The 16546-nt window shown below is 42.9% G+C and overlaps 1 non-coding gene across 1 annotated transcript; it reads right to left on the bottom strand.

Annotated features, from left to right (window-relative positions):
• Nucleotides 1–288: 288 nt before the first annotated feature.
• On the bottom strand, nt 289–426 carry LOC119941080. The gene has a single exon (XR_005455114.1). It is a non-coding gene; the product is annotated as a small nucleolar RNA SNORA7 (small nucleolar RNA).
• Between the last annotated feature and the right edge of the window lie 16120 nt (nt 427–16546).

The following is a 16546-nucleotide window of genomic DNA, read 5'->3' on the forward strand; positions in this document are numbered from 1 at the left end:
AATAATAGTAGTAATAGTAATAACAGTAATGGTAGCAGTGTAGTAATAATAGTAGAATTGTCTTGTCTTATGCCATTGAGTCATTTCCGATCAATAGCGACATCCTGGACACATCTCTCCCAGAACTCCCTACTCTCTCTATCTGCAATCATTCTGGTAGTGGATCCAGAGAGTTTTCTTGATCAAAATCCAGAAGTGGTTTACCATTGCCGCCTTCCATGAAGTAAACCCAAGTATCCGCCTTCGATTCTCTCCCATGCTGCTGCTGCCCAACGTGGGTGAGTTTTAACTTGTAGCAGATTGCCTTCCACTCGCTAGCCACGGCCTAAGCTAGGAATGGAATGGGTAGGCCTCTGCTTGACTCTCCCTTCCATAGCTGACACTGGTAGAGTAGTAGAAACTCTCCAGGTGAGACCCTGACAGGAGGAATAATAGTGGTAGTAGTAGTAATTTATTCATTTATCTTAACATCTTTCTCCCCTCTGGTCTGTAAACTCATTGTGGTCATGGACTGTGTTTACTAACTGTTATATTGCATTCTCTCAAGTCCTTATTTCAGTGGTCTATCTCTCCCTGTCTCCCTCTCTCTCTCTTTCTTTCTCTCTGTCTCCCCCTCTTTCTCTTTCTCCTCCTCTCTCTGTCTCTATCTCCCTCTCTCTCTCTTCTCCCCCCCTTAGCCATTTCTTCCCTAAGAGAGAACATTTTGGAGGGCGAATCTCAGTTCACCCCTGTATAAGTATCATTTCAGAGACCATTAGGACTTCCTTTTTTAATAATAATGTAATAATAATAATAATGGTATTTGTTAAGTGCTTACTGTGTGCCAAGCACTGTTCTGTTTTCCCACGGTAAGATTGCAAGTGTTTGCATTCCACTGACCTCCACCCTGAAACCTTCTACTCCCCAAGGGAGAATCCCAAAAACTTCATCAGTGGGAACACCAGCCAATCACTACCCCAAATTAGACAAATTGTTCTAATAACCGCTCATTAAAATTCATTCAGCTAATTAATTCAGGAGTTTGCTCTGTAGTCGAAAACCTGTTCTCTTTGAAGAGAGGTTGATTTAAATGTTAACGTGGAATGTTTAATTTTTTTTGCTACAGCCATGGGCTCGCTGAAGTGGGACAAACTGATGATGTCTCAGAACCATTTGACTAAGGACTTTAAATTCCTCTAGACTGTAAACTCCTTCCCATTGATTGTAAGATCCTCCTCTCTAAACTGTAAGCTTCTCCTCTAGACGGTAAACTCCTCCAAGGCTGCCTCCTAATTACCTATAGCAGGGAGGCAGTACAATCTAGAGTGTAAGCTTGTAGAGGACAGGGAACCTGTCTACCAACTCTATTGTAATAATAATAATAATAATAGTAATGGTATTTGTTAAGCACTTACTATGTGCCAAGCACTGTTCTAAGCACTGGGGTAGATACCAGGTAATCAGGTTGTCCCACATGGGGCTCACAGTCTTAATCCCCATTTTACAGATGAGGTAACTGGGGCACAGAGAAGTTAAGTGACTTGCCCAAAGTCACACAGCTGATAAGTGGCAGAGCCGGGATTAGAACCCACAACCTCCGACTCCCAAGCCTGTGCTCTTGTCAATAAGCCACACTCTTCTCCAAGAGCTTAGAACAGTGCTCTGCACATAATTAGCGCTCAATAAATATCACTGCTCATGAGCAGGGAACTTATCCCTTGTATTGTAGTCTCCCAAGTGTTAAGTACAGTAAGCGCTCAATAAATGTCACCATTGACAAAGATGATGATGATTCCTGAGGGATTTGATAGCGAGCAGAGATATCTAAATGTGGCTGTTTGGCTAGTCACCTGGTAACGGCTTCATTTTCTGATTCCTCAGCTGTGTGACATCATCCTTATTATCATCCAACTGCTACCCCAGTAAAACAGTTGTGGCTCTGGTGGCCCTGAGTGCATTTCTGGGGAAGCAATGCTGCCTTGGGAGTCAGAGGACATGGGTTCTAATTCCAGCTCCGCCATTTATCTGCTGTGTGGCCTCAGGTAAGTCACTTCACTTCTCTGTGTCTCAGTGCCCTCATCTTTAAAGTGGGGATGGAGACTGTGAGCCCCACGTGGGACAAGGACTGTGTCCAGCCTGATTTGCTTGTATCCATCCCAGTGCTTAGTACAGTGCCTGGCACATAGTAAGTGCTTCTCACATACCCCACTTAGTATTATTATTGTTCACCTGTGAAGTCACAAGATCCAGACACATCCCACCTACCACAACATTGCTGGGCTCCGGGGAAGAGGTGGGCAAGGAGAGGAGCACCAATTCTGAGTATTTCCCAGAGTGCAAGAAGGAAAGTGCTCAATAAGAACAACTGTGGTATTTCATCCATTCAATCGTATTTATTGAGCACTTACTGGGTGCAAAGCACTGTACTAAGCGCTTAGTACTTATCGGGTGACAATTCAATTTTGAGTTGACAAAAATCAGTTTGCTTTCAAAATCGCAATCTTTTTGTTTTCTAAATGAAGAGCCACTCTGAACAAATTCAAACTTCACAATCACTGGAAAGAAACTTTTAGAGAAATACAGATGCCTGTTAGTGATTTGTTAAGTGCTTTCTCCCTGTCAGGGCCTGGGGTAGGTGTAAGTAAATCGGATTAGACGCAGACCCTGTCCCACAAGGGGCTCACATTCTAAGGGAAAGGAAAACTGGTTTTTAATCCCCATTTTACAGGTGAGAAAACAGAGTCACAGAGAAGATAAATGACTTGCCTAAGGGCACACAGCAGACAGGTGGTAAAGCCGGGATTAGAACCCAGGTCTTCTGATTCCCAAGCCCGTGCACTTTCCATTAGACCATCCCATCCCCCTTTACCCTAAGGACTGGATTGGTATTCATTCTGCCACCCAACTTTGGAATCTGTGGAATTAAGCATCCTTACCTGAACCGATGAATATTTAAATTGCTGAAACAATACTCGGCCGGCTTGAAAGAATAAATAACCAAGAAGACACAACTAAGAGTTCCACCTCATTTGGGACAAGATCCCCAAGTGAGCTGTTTGTTAAGGCGGTGGAAAGTTTAGTTGTTCAAAATTTCCTGCCCGATCAGCACACAGAGAGAATTTTTCCCTGATAAAGATGAAAAATGTAATTTGCCCCATAATTATTGGCTAATTATTTTGTCATCAGCTATCACTTACGAGGAATATAGCCCTATCTCCAGTGTAATCTGTTCCATTTAGTTGCAAGCTCATTATTCCTTTTTAGATCCGTGTAGAATTAATTAAAAGACGATTCTATTTCTATTAACTGGGCAAAACCTGTCACTCATCCTTTTAACAGTCTATCATCATTTCATTATGGAACATTTTTATTGGTTTATGCTGAAGGTCTCTCTAATCAGAGGTGAGTGGGTAGTCTACCCAACAGTTACAGGAGATGTTTGGATTTCAGAATTTTATGGGCTGGCCTTTGGTGCTTTTAGAAATGAAATTATAATAATAATAATGATGATGGCATTTATTAAGTGCTTACTATGTGCAAAGCACTGTTCTAAGCGCTGGGGAGGTTACAAGGTGATCAGGTTGTCCCACGGGGGGCTCACACTTTAAATCCCCATTTTACAGATGAGGTAACTGAGGCCCAGAGAAGTTAAGTGACTTGCCCGAGGTCACACAGCTGACAATTGGCAGAGCCGGGATTTGAACCCATGACCTCTGACTCCAAAGCCAGGGCTCTTTCCACTGAGCCACACTGCTTCTCTACAAGCCTGCAAGACTCCCTCTTGCCAGCAGATTCTGCCTTTCCTCAAAATCCATCGATCCATCAGGGATATTTATTAAGAGCTTACTGTAGGGAGCCCCTAAAAGCTTAGGAAAGGAAGAAGTATTGAAGTGGCAATAGGGGATAGGGTTGGAGAGGTGACGAGATGACAGATTAATCATGGAGGCCCTAAGAGATGACAGATTAATAATGGAGGCCCTCCTGGAAGAGATGTGATTTCAGAAGAGCCTTCAAGGTGAGGAAAGCAGGGACTTGTTACCAGTTAAGCTGGTATTAATAATAATAATGCCATTCGTTAAGCATTTACTGTGTGACAAGAACTGTTCTAAGCTCTGGGGTAGATACAAGCTAATCAGGTTGGATACAATCCCTGTCCCACATGGGGCTCACAGTCTTAATCCCCATTTTACAGATGAGGGAACTGAAGCGCAGAGAAGTGAAGTGGCTTGCCCAAGGACATCATCATCATCATCAATCGTATTTATTGAGCGCTCACTATGTGCAGAGCACTGTACTAAGCGCTTGGGAAGTACAAATTGGCAACATATAGCGACAGTCCCTACCCAACAGTGGGCTCACAGTCTAAAAGGGGGAGACAGAGAACAAAACCAAACATACTAACAAAATAAAATAAATAGAATAGCTATGTACAAGTAAAATAAATAAATAAATAAATAGAGTAGTAAATATGTACAAACATATATACAGGTGCAAGGACACAGAGCAGACGTAGCAGGGCTGGGATTAGAACCCACCTCCTATGACTCCCATGCCCATCCTCTTTCTACTAGGCTACACATAACCCTATTTCAAGAGCCGAATTGGAGGGATTAAGCCAGGCCTCTGTTTCTCACTTAACGGTTTCCGTTGGCACAGTGTGGAAATGGGAGTTTTGATGGCCTTTGCTCTTCATCGTAACAAATTGTACTAGTAAAGAAGACAACTGGAAAATATCAGTTTGGTGTCGGTTTAAATCACAGTCTTGGTGCCAACAGGAAACTCCATCAGTGGGGAGCAAGGTTTTAGCCCCCCCAAAAATCAGCAATGTGACATGTTAGGCTAGAGTCTTTTGGTAGTGGTATTTATTAAGCACTTACTGTGTGTAGAGTAATACGTGCTGGGAAAGAGTAGACAGGTGGGAATTAAACACAGACCCTGTCCTCAAGGGACTCACTGCCTTCTGTAGAGCAGAGAAACTTTATATTTTTCACTATGGTGTTCTAGAACTTATCTTCTAGACTGTGAGCCCGTTGTTGGGTAGGGACCATCTCTATATGTTGCCGACTTGTACTTCCCAAGCGCATAGTACAGTGCTCTGCACACAGTAAGCGCTCAGTAAATGCAATTGAATGAATGAATTTTGCTGATTCTGAAGTTCAGTGGATGCTTTTATCACATGGGGGTTTCTCATTATAAACCAGTATGTGGCCCGACTGGGCTGATTCTTAATTTCTGAATTTTGACAGCTTCGGCCAAAAACAGAATGAGAAAGAATGAATAATCTCTTATGGTCATAAAATCAACAGGATAGATTTTTCAGTGAAACAGCTTTTGATGAGGAAAAGTCTGAAAGACACTATCAATTTTATCAGTTGTATAAACTCTATTTAATATTACTTGTGTGCTTACCAGGTGTCAGGCAAGTTGTATAAACTCTTTTTATTTAATGGTATTTGTTGTATGCTTACCAGATGTCAGGCACTGTACTAAGCGCCCAGATGGATGCAAGCAAATGGCGTTGGATACAGTCCAAGTCCGACATGGGGCTCCCAGGCTTAATCCCCATTTCACAGATGAGGTAACAATAATAATAATAATAATGATGATGGCATTTATTAAGCGCTTACTATGTGCAAAGCACTGTTCTAAGCGCTGGGGAGGTTACAAGGTGATCAGGTTGTCCCACGGGGTGCTCACAGTCTTAATCCCCATTTTACAGATGAGAGAACTGAGACCCACAGAAGTTGTGACTTGCCCAAAGTCACACAGTTGACAATTGGCAGAGCCAGAATTTGAACCCATGACCTCTGACTCCAAAGCCCGTGCTCTTTCCACTGAACCACGCACAGAGAAGGTAAGTGGCTTGCCCAAGGTCACAGAGCCAAAAAGTGGAGGTCAGGGATGAAACCAAGTCCTTCTGACTCTCAGGCCTGTGTTCTCTCCAGCAGACAACACATTTCCAAGACCCATTACTCCAATCCATGTGCAAGAGGGGCTGGAGTTTGCCTGGAAGTGATTGAAGGGAGCATGGTGAAAAGAAGGACTCTTTTTGTAGCAAAAGCTTTGAAAGAAACCTTCGTAAGAATGTGAAAACAGCACCAGGCTCAGCAAACATCAAACCTCGCAGCCCATAAAGTGTATTTTTGAGCACACAGTGAGCTTTTTAGTCACAATATACAACACACACACACACACACTCTCTCTCTCTCTCTCCTAAGTGAATTTCACTGTCAGTACCACCGTCATCTTTAAATAAGTCTACAGTTGGTGGCATCTTCTTTGTGCATGAAGGACACTAGTCGAGGTCATTTTGGATAAATGGGGATTTATTCTCTTGCTTTGATCTCCAGGGAAGGAAGCTTCCTTGCTTCATCTGCCAGAAGGAGTCCTAGCTGAAAGGAAGTCACTCCCCCGTATGAAATCAGCATAGCTCCTACTGAGGATTTGTCATTTTTCGTAACAAAACTTTCACGGATAAAACTTGCAGATGAAACTCAACAGGCCATTTATTTCCATTGACCCGTTGATAAGGTAATTCAATCAGGGAAAATTCCATGGGGAGAGGTGATCAATATAGTTAGCTGAATCCCCATCTGAGGGATTCGGATTCCTAAAGGTGTCTTGGTTCAGTTCTGCTTTCCAGAGATATAATGAATCTTAAAGATTAATCTACTTTTAAATATTTTTCTGCATTTGGAAAGACCCTTTAATTTGGGCTAGATGAATGTTGCCATCTATTATAATATGGAATCAGTCACTCAGAAGATTCACGCTTGTGAATAATAATAATAATGATGATGATGCTTATGACAATAATAATAAATAAGCATTGAGAAGCAATGAGGTCTAGTGGATAGAGCGTGGGCTGGGAGTCAGAAGAACCTGGATTTTAATCTCCATTTTACAGATTAAGAAATTGAGGCACAGAGAAATTAAATGACTTGCTCGCAGTCACACATAAACAAGCGGCGGAGCCGGGATTAGAATCCAGGTCCTCTGACTCCCAGGACTATAGGCCACGATGCTCTCTTTTATTTACAAAAGTAACTCCCTAAAGTCAAGTTCCAAGAAATCAAGCACCGTACATTTTAGAAGAGAATACTTTTTCATAGCACCATTTTCCAACGTCCAAACAGCAATCTGGCTTATCTTCACATCATCTGTCAAATTGATTTTTATGGTGTTAATGGAGCGTCACAACCTCAGATTCTCAAAACTCTCAGCTTCCAAGGATTCTGTTCATGATTCATTAACAAGATGGAATTGGTTTCTGGGTGTATGAAGTCAATGACTGTTTCTTGCTTCAGTGAACTCTGTCAAATCCATTAGTATTAATTGTTTTAATGACATTTGTTGAGTGCTTGCTATGTGTCAAGCACGATACTAAGCGCTGGGTTAGATACAAGTTAAGCAGAGTGGATACAGCCCTTGTCCCACATGGGGCTAGTATCTAAGTAGGAGGGAGTAGGATTTAATCCCAATTTTACAGATGAGGAAAATGATGAATGAGTTACTAATGAACTTGGTTCTCCAGTATTGGGGAGGACTCTTTGATTCTGCTTTGTGGGCTCGCTTGGAGCAAAGTTCTGGTAGACACACGAGCATCGCTGCTGCATTGGAATCATCATCATTACTGAGCACTTACTGTGTGCAGAACACTGTATGAAGTGCTTGGGAGAGTACAATTTGACAGAGTTGGTAGGCAGGTTTCCTGCCCACAGTGAGCTTTCAGTCTAGAGGAGGAGACAGGCATTAATTGTTTCAGGTATTCACTGCTCAAAACACCTGAATTTAGGTTGAAATTTTTTCCCCATTCACAATCCCACTGTGGTATGAAAGTCTAAGGAACATAATTATGTTAATAAAAGGGGAATTCTGAGTTGATGGAACAAGTTGGGAAAATGTTTGCATTTCAGCATTCCAGACAAGGCAATCCATTAATAGTTCTGATTTTAAAGAGGCTTGGAAACCAATTTTGGAAATTTAGCCATATAGGCATCATTATCTCCCAACTTAGGTAACAGTCATTTCTGTTTCTACTGTCTCAGGGAAAGATGAGTGTGTTTGTTTGTTTCTCAGTTAAGAGTCCCCGTCTTTGCATTATTTATAGAGTGAGTTAAAAATGAAGATAGCTCTAAAAGTCTGGTGGGGGGAATTGTGAGAACTAAATGTGTCTGAGGGAGGAAAAAAATGTTCCCTTTGCTCTAAACCATTTCTGAAAGGCATCCAACAGGGCTAAACCACAAATGGATGAATGAACAAGAAAAATGGGAGACTGAGAACCAGAGCAGAAAAGATCCTAGTTGGAGGGAAACTCCTGGACCCCTTGTGCCTCGGCAGGAGAGAAATCCAAGATGCAGCTTCTTAATAATCTTTGTCAAGTGCTCACTGTGTGCCGAGCACTGGGGTAGATACAAGATAAACAGATTGGACACAGTCCCTGTCCCACCTGGAGCTCAGGGACTAAGAGGGAGGCAGAACAGACATTTTATTCCCACTTAAAGATGAGGAACAGAGAAGTTTAGTTAATTTGCCCAAAGCCACACGGCAGGCAAGTGGCAGAGAAGGATTAGAAGGCAGGTCCTCTGATTCCCAGAGCCGTGTTCTTTCCATTAGGCCACATTGCTTCTTGCAGGAATACTGGTAGGATAGTCTAATCAACAGAGGCATCGACATGCAAAATGGAGGAACTATGGAGGTAGCAAAATCCTTCAGGCCCCACACCTTCTAAACTGGAACCAATAAACATTTGCTTCCTGGTCAGTCCTGCTTTAAGCAATAATAATTGTGCCATTTGTTAAGCACTTTACTATGATTCAATCACTGCACTAAGGACTAAGATAATCAAATCCCACAGATCCATAATCAGACCCGACTGTGGGGCTCACAGCTGAAGTACAAGGAGAATGGGTATTGAATCTCCATTTTGCAGATGAGGGAACCCAGATACAGAGAAAGAAAGTGACTCGTCCAAGGTCACACGGCAGACAAGTGGCAGAGCCAGGATTAGAATCCATGTCTTCTGCCTCGTACACCTGTGCTCTCTCTACGAGGCCATTCTGCTTCAAAAGAAACTGGGCCAAAATGCAGAAGCCTCTTCTGGATAATACACAGACACACTCAGGGAGATTAGTTGAAGACTAATTAGTTAATTAGTTAATTCCTACTATTGTTATTGCTCTCCTTTGGCACATAGACTGTGTCCAACCTGATCCACTTGTGTCTTCCCCAGCGCTTAATAAAATGCCTGGCACATAGAAAATGCTTAACGTATACCATTTTTAAGAAAAAGGAGATACAAGCTAATGAGACTGAACACAGTCCATGGCCCATATGGGACTCACAATCTTAATTCTCCATTTTACAGATGAGGCAGCTGAGTCACAGAAAAGTGAAGTTAACTTGCCCAAGATGACACAGCAGACAAGTGGCGGAGTCAGAATTAGAACTCAGGTCCTTTGACTCCCAGGCCTGTGCTCTATCCATTAGGCCGCTGCGTGCCCCTTTCTCCCATTTCCTTCAGTTTTGTTGACTGCGGCACTCAGAGGAGTGTAATAATAATAATAATGATGGCATTTATTAAGCGCTTACTATGTGCAAAGCACTATTCTAAGCACTGCGGAGGTTACAAGATGATCAGGTTGTCCCAAGTGGGGCTCACAGTCCTAATGCCCATTTTACAGATCCTTTTTGCAGATGAGGTCACTGAGGCCCAGAGAAGTGAAGTGACTTGCCCAAAGTCACACAGCTGACAAGTGGTGGAGTCGGGATTTGAACCCATGACCTCTGGCTCCAAAGCCCGGGCTCTTTCCACTGAGCCACGCTGCTTCTCTATTGTAGTAAGTTTGGGGGCGTGGGGGCTCTTTTCCACTTTTTGTGCAAGGACCAAGACAAAACAAAATCAAGCCCAAGAGCAACTACAACAAAAATGTGGCACACGGTTCAATCAGGTAGATGAAAAGCGAATGTATCCCTACAAAGCCATCTGGCTACCAGCATCTCTTCCTCAGCACCCCGAAACAAAGACATAGTTCTTCCTCATGTTTACACATGTGGCTACTTTCTCCTAGCTACTTTAGGACTTTTCCTCATCAGTCAATCAATCAATCAATCAATTGTATTTATTGAGCACTTACTGTGTGCAGAGCACTGTACTAAGCGCTTGGGAAGTACAAGTTGGCAACATATAGAGACAGTCCTTACCCAACAGTGGGCTCACAGTCTAAAAGGGGGAGACAGAGAACAAAACCAAACATACTAACAAAATAAAATAAATAGAATAGATATGTACAAGCAAAATAAATAAATAAATAAATAGAGTAATAAATATGTACAAACATATATACATATATACAGGTGCTGTGGGGAAGAGAAGGAGGTAAGATGGGGGGTATGGAGAGGGGTGATTGAGTCAATCAATCAGTGGTATTTATTGAACGCTTACTGTGTGCAGAACACTATACTAAGCTCTTGGGAGAGTGCAGTATAACAGAGTTGGTAGACACGTGCAGATTTCTAGGTGCTGCCTCATTTTTATGATCCTCAAATTCCATGTTTACTCCTTTGATCCATATAATGCAAAGACAGGGTGAAGAAGCATCGTGGTTTATTGAAAATAATAATAATGATGGCATTTATTAAGTGCTTACTATGTGCAAAGCACTGTTCTAAGCGCTGGGGTGATTACAGGGTGATCAGGTTGTCCCACGGGGGCTCACAGTCTTCATCCCTGTTTTACAGATGAGGCACAGAGAAGTTAAGTGACTTGCCCGAGGTCACCCAGCAGACAAGTGGCAGAGCCGGGATTTGAACCCATGATCTCTGACTCCAAAGCCCGGGCTCTTTCCATTGAGCCACGCAGGAGCCTGGGTGTTGATCCAGACTCTGCTCCTTGCTTGCTGTGTGACCTTGGGCAAGTCACTTCACTTCTCCTTGCCCCATTTACCTCATCTGTAAAATGGAGATTAAAGACATGTTCTCCCTCTTCCTTAAACTGGGAGCCCAATGTGGGACAGCGATTATGGCCCAACCGGGCTATTTTGGATCTGCTGTGCTCTCCCAAGCACTTAATACAGTTCCCTGCACATAATAAGTGCTCAATAAATACCATGGTTTGACTGATTGGTATGCCAGCATATATTATAATGCCTGGCACATTTAAGCTCTCGATAAATAGCAGCTTGGCTTAGTGCATAGAGCCCAGACCTGGGAGTTAGAAGGACCTGGGTTCTAATCCCAGTTCTGCCACATGTCTGCTGTATGACCTTGGGCAAATCACTTAATTACTCTGTGTCTCAGTTACCTCATCTGTAAAATAGGAATGAGAGTTTGAGCCCCATATGGGGCAGGGACTGTGTCCAGCCCAATTAGCCTGGATTTACCTCTGCACTTAGAACAGTGCCTGGCACATAGTAAGCATTTTAAAAATACCATAATTAATAAATTATTATTATTAGCTGGGGTGGAACATGCCCCTTTGAAAAACGTTTAGCAAATCCTACCGGAATGCAATAACTCATCCATTTTGCCTTGGATGCCAGCCCTGCTAAGTGCTCACAAAAGGAGAAGCACCAAATTAAGAAAGCACACACATTGATCCCGACAAAGTCTTTAGCATTCTGGTAGCTCAGAGAGTAAATAGAGGACAGACCCTCAAGGGAAAACACTAGGGAAAACATCCATAAATCAAAACTGAAATCCAGTGTTTTCCTCCTTGTGTAGCTGAGTGCGTTTTCTGCGTGGTTTCAGGACTGTATTGAAGCCCAGCTTTTCTGAACCCAACTCCAGTTTCTAGCTCCTCTATACTGGGCAGGGAAGATGTCTACCAACTCTAATAATAATAATAATAATTGTGGTATTTGTTAAATAATAATAATAATAATAATAATAATAATGGTATTTGTTAAGCACTTACTATGTGCGAAGCACTTTTCTAAGCACTGGGGTATATACAAGCTAATCAGGTTGTCCCACATGGGGCTCAAAGTAAATGATTGCTATGTGTCAGGCACTGTACTAAGCACTGGGGTGGATATTAACAAATCAGGTCTGGCACAGTCCTTGTCCCATGTGGAACATTTTGCAGGTGAGGTAACTGAGGCACAAAGAAGTAAAGTGACTTGCCCAAGGACACACAGCAGACAAGTGGTGGAGATAGGTTTAGACTGTGAGCCCACTGTTGGGTAGGGACTGTCTCTATATGTTGCCAATTTGTACTTCCGAAGCGCTTAGTACAGTGCTCTGCACACAGTAAGCACTCAATAAATACGATTGATGATGATGATTAGAACCCATCACCTTCCAACTCCCAGGCCTGTGCTCTATCCTCTATGCCATGTTGCTTCTCCATTATACTGTACTCTCCGAAGCATTTAGTACAGTGCTGTGTGCACATTAAGCGCTCAATAAATATGATTGACTGTGCATTTCACACACCAGGAAACCTTTAATTAAGGAACATTCCAACATAGTCCTAATACTTGATTTCCCCTTTTTTTCCTTTTGTCACAAGATGAACTCTGTTCATTAGCCTTATTCAGTTACCCAAGTATTTCTTGAGTGACTCCACCCTATGAAAAGCTATTATCGTTGTAGTGTCCTCTCCCAAATGTTTAGTACAGTGCTCTGCACACAGTAAGCGCTCAATAAATTTAATTGAATGAATGAATGAATGATGGGTTTGTATTACAATCTGCTGCTAACCCAATTCACCGTCATCACTCTCTTTGGTTGTCGTTTTGGTGATGCCTTAATCCTGGTTTATTGCACAAAACCAATTTAATGCTTTAACCACGGGATTTGTGATATACTGTAATGCTAATCTTAAATGCCTGTTTCATTAAGATTTCATAATTTTATGTTGCACACAAGACCCATAAGTCTCTGCTGCTACAGTCAATCATTTTACAATTTATCTAATAACAATGTCTGGTGGTTTTCAATTAAATTCTGGTCCCTCACAATCCATCATAGTAAAATGCATCTGAGAAGACATATTACTGAATTAATGTACAGTTTGGTTTAAAGATCATAGAGAACTTTACCCTCTAAAGAGTGGAGGAGACAAAGGGAGGCCCTCGGCATCGTGACTTTTATGGAACATAATTATGTTCTAAAAGGTTTAAAGAGTAAAAGCAAATGGATCCTGACTTATCGATTGTGGATTGGGACAAGGTTAGTGTGTTTGGTTGCTTGGACAGCAGCCTGGAGCCTTGAGTCTTTGGTTGGATCCCGTCATCTGGATAAATATCGTCTCCAAGGAGACAAGAATGTAAAAACAAGCAGTGATCGTCTCGTCAGTCTCATCAGCGTGGCATAGTGGTTAGAGCACACGTCTGGGAGTCAGAAGGACCTGGGTTCTAATCCTGACTCCTCCACTTGTCTGCTGGGTGACATTGGGCAAGTCATTTAACTCCTCCCCCTCTGGACTGTAAACTCGATATGAGCGGGAAATTTGCTAATTCTGTTGACTGGCACTCTCCCAAGCACTGTACTAAGTACAGTGCTCTGCACATAGTAAGTGCTTAATAAATACCTTTGATTAATTGATTGATTCTCTGGGCCTCAGTGATTTCTCTGTAAAATGTGGTTTAATACCGTGAGACCCATGCGAGACATAGTCTGTGTCCAACCTGATTAGCTCACATCTACCCCAGTGCTTAATACAGTGCCTGACACAAAAGTAAGCGCTTAATAAACACCTTAAAAAAAGAACAACTGTGAAAAGAATAAGTGGCATAACCAACACCCTTGGATAAGCAACCCAGTACAAATAAACTAATAAATCAGTGCCGGTGGCTTGTAGGAATGGATTCACTGAGATAAATCAAGCCTGTTTTCTTAGCCAGCCCTTTTGCTAATCAATCTGTCTTCTGTTAACCCTAATCACCCATCCTACTCTGTTACTGCCTAAAGCCTAAAGTTTTATCTTTGATTCCCCTCCCCAATCCCACAGTCAGCTACCCTGTAGGGGTTTTCTAGAAGAATAATTTACACCTCAGAACAATTTACCTGTTTTGGATCCAACAGGGCCTTCACTCCGCCCTAAGAGAGTTAGGAGCAAAAAGCCCTTCAGGCCCATCAGTCAATTTATCTGTGGTATTTATTGAGCACTTTTTTGTGTGCAGAGCATTGTACTAAGCACTTGTTAGAGTACAATAGAGTTGGTAGTCATGTTCTACACCCTCAAGGAGCTTACAGTCTTGGGGGAGAGTCGGATGAAAAAGTAAATTTCCGATATAATAAAAGCGGCAGGCCTTCCAGTCATTCAGTCATATTTATTGAGTGCTTATCATGTGCAGAGCACTAAGAGCTTGGAAAGGACAATAAAGCAATAAAAAGAGACAATCCCTGCTCCCAATGGGCTTACAGTCTAGAGGGGGACTAAGCCCTCCTTTCCTCTTCTCCCACTACCTTCTGCTTCGCCCTGACTTTCTCCCTTTATCACCACCCCCAACCCCATATGTCCATATCTGTAAATTATTCATTTATTTATTTATTTATCTCCCCCTCTGGGCTATAAGCTCATTGTAGATAGGGAATCTGTCTGCTTATTGTTATATGGTACTCTCCCAAGTGCTTAGTAGAAGCAGCGTGACTCAGTGGAAAGAGCCTGGGCTTTGGAGTCAGAGGTCATGGGTTCAAATCCGTCTCCCCCTTTTAGATTGTGAGCCCACTGTTGGGTAGGGACTGTCTCTATATGTTGCCAATTTGTACTTCCCAAGCGCTTAGTACAGTGCTCTGCACACAGTAAGCGCTCAATAAATGCGATTGATGATGACGAAATCCCGGCTCTGCCAGTCATCAGCTGTGTGTTTTTGGGCAAGTCACTTAATTTCTCTGTGCCTCAGTGACCTCATCTATAAAATGGGGATAAAGACTGTGAGCCCCCCGTGGGACAACCTGATCACCTTGTAACCACCCCAGCGCTTAGAACAGTGCTTTGCACATAGTAAGTGCTTAATAAATGCCATTATTATTATTATTAGTAGTAGTAGTAGTATAGTGCTCTGCACACAGTAAGTGCTCAATAAATACAATTGAATGAATGAATGAATGAGTGTGAGGAGAGGGAAATCAGCGAAGGAAAAGCCAAACCAGATTCAGCCATAACAACCTCGCCTGGGGATTCTACTGCTGCCCAGGTTGGGCGATCAAAAAATCAATCAATCAATCCATCAATCAATCAATGCTATTTATTGAGCATTTTCTGTGTGCTGAGCACTATACTAAGCGTTTGGGAAAGTACAGTATAATAGAGCTGCTAGACACACAAATCCTGCCCATGAGCTTATAGTCTATAGGGGACACAGACATTAAAATGAATTATAGATAGGGGATAGAAGAAAGAGAAGAGTAACAGCCGGAGAGCAGACCCTAGGGAAACAGTGTTGCCTAGTGGTTAGAACACAGGCCTGGGAATCAGAAGGACCTGGTTCTAATCCCAGCTCCACCACTTGTCTGCTGCATGACCTTGGCCAAGTCACTTAGCTTCTCTCTGCCTCAGTTCCTTCATCTGTAAAATAGGGATTAAGACTGAGCCACATGTGGGGCATGGACTGCATCCAACCTAATTAGCTTGTATCTACCCTAGCGCTTAGTACATCGCCTGGCACACAATAAGCACTGAACAAACACCATTAAAAAAAAGTCACTTTACTTCTCTCTGCCTCAGCAATCACATCTGCAAAATGAAGATTCAATCCCTGTTCACCCTCCTAGTTAGATTGAGAGCCCCATGTGGGATGATCTCTTTCCTACCCCAGTGTTTGTCACATGGTAAACACTGAAACACCACCATTGTTATTATCCCAATCCAGGCACTTTTCATACATTTTCCTGTACAACGCTCTTTCTGTCTACTTGTGGCGTGGTGGCAGGGTGGGACCTGGAGAGTTTGGAACGCCTCTCCTTCTTTCCCGCAATGCCTGTTTTTGCTGATAATGAGCTCTCTTAGGAATGTCTCCGTTGCTGTCAGAGAGAGATGGCTGCACTTGACCGCTTTGCAGAGCCACCTTGAAAGGGTGAACTTGACCGTGACTCCGGGCTTGAAGTGGGGAGAGATTTCCATAATGTTGGCTCTGCGGTCTGGGAAAAGTGATAACTTATATAATAATAATAATTGCGGTATTCCTTAAGCGCTTACTATGTGCCAGACACTGTTCTAAGCACTAGGGTAGGTAGGAAGTAATCGGGTTGGACACAGTCCCTGTCCCACATGGGGTTCACAGCCTTAATGCCCATTTTGCAGATTAGGGAACTGAGGCACAGAGACGTGAACCGACTTGCCCAAAGTCTCACAGCAGACAAGGGGCTGAGCCAGGATTGGAACCCAGGTCCTTCTGACTCCCGGGCCCGGGCTCTATCAGGCTACCCTACTTCTCTGGGGTAAGGTCAAGGGGTCTGCTTCTCATAAACACACACACACACACACACACAAACACGCACAGGTCATTCTGCAACCTATGGAGGACTGAGGAAATGTCACAGGTCAAGGTTTTCACCATGATGACCGTCTTCGAGAAAAAAAGGGGAAGAACTGAACGCAGCCACTATCACTTCTCTCCGT

Source organism: Tachyglossus aculeatus, chromosome 19 (assembly GCF_015852505.1).
Source record: "Tachyglossus aculeatus isolate mTacAcu1 chromosome 19, mTacAcu1.pri, whole genome shotgun sequence".
Taxonomy (NCBI): domain Eukaryota; kingdom Metazoa; phylum Chordata; class Mammalia; order Monotremata; family Tachyglossidae; genus Tachyglossus; species Tachyglossus aculeatus.